The sequence below is a fragment of the Ambystoma mexicanum genome, chromosome 11 (assembly GCF_040938575.1).
Source record: "Ambystoma mexicanum isolate Mex_15411 chromosome 11, UKY_AmexF1_1, whole genome shotgun sequence".
Lineage (NCBI taxonomy): Eukaryota > Metazoa > Chordata > Amphibia > Caudata > Ambystomatidae > Ambystoma > Ambystoma mexicanum.
The window spans coordinates 1,263,713,119-1,263,716,247 of record NC_090934.1 but is presented as its reverse complement, the minus strand read 5'-3'; the positions used below and the strand labels follow the sequence as shown (position 1 = coordinate 1,263,716,247).

Genomic DNA, 3,129 nt, shown 5'->3' with positions numbered 1-3,129 from the left:
CCATTCACCATGGCACTATCATGACTTTTAGCATTTATATTACCTAGAAACACATTATTCCGAGTTTCTATTCCTACACCATTTCCTTCATCCTCTTCCTCTTCCTCCTCCTTACCACTCAAGCACCTAATTTCCATAGGTACATCTGTTTTGTTATAAGGACAATGTCTGGACAAATCACCAGCTTGACCACATGAGAAGCATAATACTGAGGGTAATTTTTGTGCTTCTTCCGATTTGATCTCACCTTTTCCTCTTACTAAATTATTCTTCCTATCTCCACTTACGAGTTCCTTACCCATCGTTTTGGACATTTTACCCTGGGATTTAAATTTGGAAACCATCTGAGATTGGTAATATACATTCTTAGGCTCGTTTTTCACTTCTTCGGTCTTATGGGGGTTGTTTACATGCTTATTGGATTCTAAAAAAGATTGAGCAGTTTATATGACCAATGTTAGCTTTGGCTTATTAATCTGTAAAATGGCCTTTTGAAGAAATGGAGGTACAAAATGTATACATTGTTAAATTGTCAAAAGCTCTAATACCTCCTCTAGTGATTTCTTTTCCTAGCGATAATGAAATGACAAAGTATTTTGAATCTTAGCAGCCAATTCTATTGTGTCTCGTCCGGAGTCCTTTTAATATTTCTTAGCTTTTGTTTGTAAAGAATTTCTGTTTGCTCTACCTTCTTTAATAAACCTTCCATAATCTCTGTAAAGGGAGTCATAGCTTCTGGGTTTAGGAGATGGTTTGAATTTTGGAGATCTCCTTTCAACAGTGTCACCAAATAACATGCTTTCAGATTGAGACTCCAGTTTAGTTGGTACCAATCTTTCACAAAACAAATCCCCAAATCTTCACAAAAAGTAACAGAGTGGTCCTGCACTGTGGGTGGGCTCAGTCGAAGGTCTCTGTTTGAGGTATCCAACCAAGAAGTGGCAGAAGCAAAAGTAAAGTTTAAAGGTGAAATTTATGAATAAAGTGAATCGAAGTAGTCCTGCGATGGTTTAAGCAAAACCCATCGCACAGTAAACGTCTTTGATTTTTGATAAAGAGTGTAAAGCAAGGAAAGTGAGATTACAAAGTCCGAGCCCGGCCGAGGGAGACCTATTGTGAGCTTGTGGTTAAAGAAGTCTGAGCCTGGCTGAGGGAGACCTGTGATGTACAGTAAACCCAAGAACTGGTGAATGTGAAAAACTTGATGAGAAAATAACTTTGGCATTTGGGAGCAGGGGCATGACGGGCTCCTGTCGTACACTCTTGGGCAGCATGGCCACACAGATAGGCACAGTCATGTGGTTGGGAGACCACATGCATTTATTAGTCCAGGATAGTTGAGAGGACATTCAATCAACCGTCAAAGCCGCACCCGGAGGACACTAGGCCACATCGACAGTGGGGTTGGCAGCAGAACGACACTGTTGCCAGGGTCCATGGCCCCTGCCATCAATGCACTCCCCCAGGTGGGAGTGATTTCAATTAGTGCGGTGGCAGCCGGGGTCGTGCCACTCTTTCACTTCTCCAGTACATCCTCTTCACCTTCCTTCATGCTTATGCTATTTACTATGCATTTTCCCTAGCGGCGTGTCAGGCCAGCCTCAATTACAGCAAAATTGAATGAATCAATGGATATTGGCACCTTGGAAATGTCCGGTTCAGAAGGGATGGAATTGCAGAACCTTGCCATAGCACTCAGTCCTTATGGCATACCATCATCCATGTTGATGTTCAAGATCTGGGTCCCCATTTTAACCTGGGCTTTGGCTATACTCAGAGCTTCTTCAAAGGGTCCTCCCATGATGAGTTTAACAAACTTCTTTTATCTTGCGCCATTACAGCGTCGCCCTATGTTAACAAAATGTGTATAGGGTCCAATTCGAAAGGGTTCAAGGCCTGAAAGCAACATACAACCGTTCGAAAGAGTTGTGATAGGAGAGGGGGCATTCTTGGCTTGCAGGATTGGACATCATTTGCAATTTCTCGTATATGTGCGGGAGTCGTTCCACAAAAGACTCCACTGCACAGTTCAATCCAAAACACACAGGCTCAGCATGGGAGAAGGTAATGACAAAATGCTTCTCTACTCTGAGCAGAAAAGAAAGATAGATGCGCCCACTTTTATCAACAATTGCTCCTGAAATAAAATTAGGCTTTGGTTCCTCGTACTCCTCTTCAAACAGCCTTTGCCTGGCAAAGTAGAGATGCCTTTGAGTTAGCAGTGTCGAAAACCGTCTCTCCAAGTAGGGTATCCACTCCTCCATCTAAAGTCCTCTGACTTTTCCACAGAGTGGGAATACAGAGAGTCTTATTCGTGGGAACCCTGGTGCCTGCACTATATCTCTTAATAACAGTGTCTGCTGTTAGATCAATAACTGCTTTCTGAGGCACGTCTGCCGAGACTTTAATCATTTGGTACGCCGCTGTTGCGGCCTGGGAATCCCAGAGGGTCTTCCCCAGTTCTGGTCTGGTGCGCACACCTCGGACACCTTGTTTCCCATCTGGCATGGGCAGCCGTGCAACTTCTTTTCCCTTCCCCATTTTTTCCTCATATGCTCCTATCCCAGCTCCAGGCACCGATTTCGGAGCGCAGCAAAGCACACACAGCAGGCATTTTGAAAGTTTTCTTTTAAGCTCTGATCATGGAGCAAGCCAAAATTCTTCTATTGAAGCTCCGGCCACAGAGTGCAGACAGCGCCGGAAAAACAACGGGACAGGGGAAATAATATAAAAGTAGGACTAACTCTTCAAAGTGGCTGTCAAGGCACTACCCTTCAGTAGCGGTTGGAGGAGAAGGAGGAATGAACACATTGGGCCTCATTACGACCCAGGCGGTAAGTTACCGCCTGGGCCGTGACTTTACCACCATGGCGTAAACTTTACCACCATGGCGTAAACTATGTTTACGCCATGGTGGTTGGCGGACTTACCGCCCCATTCCGACCTTGGCGGGGCGGTATGTCCCCAATCCCCATTTACCCTTCCCCATTCCCATTTTTGCCCCATAGGGCATAATGGGAGTGGGGAAGGCGTTAATTACGCCACCGTAAATTACGGTGGCGTAATTAACTCCATGGTCCCTTAGCGCCATGGATTTTAACACCTGCTAAAAGCAGGTGTTAAATCCGC

At 44.8% G+C, this 3,129-nt stretch overlaps 1 pseudogene; it reads right to left on the bottom strand.

Moving 5' to 3' along the window:
- Positions 1-1,702: 1,702 nt before the first annotated feature.
- On the bottom strand, positions 1,703-2,541 carry LOC138505140 (methionine synthase pseudogene; annotated as a pseudogene).
- Between the last annotated feature and the right edge of the window lie 588 nt (positions 2,542-3,129).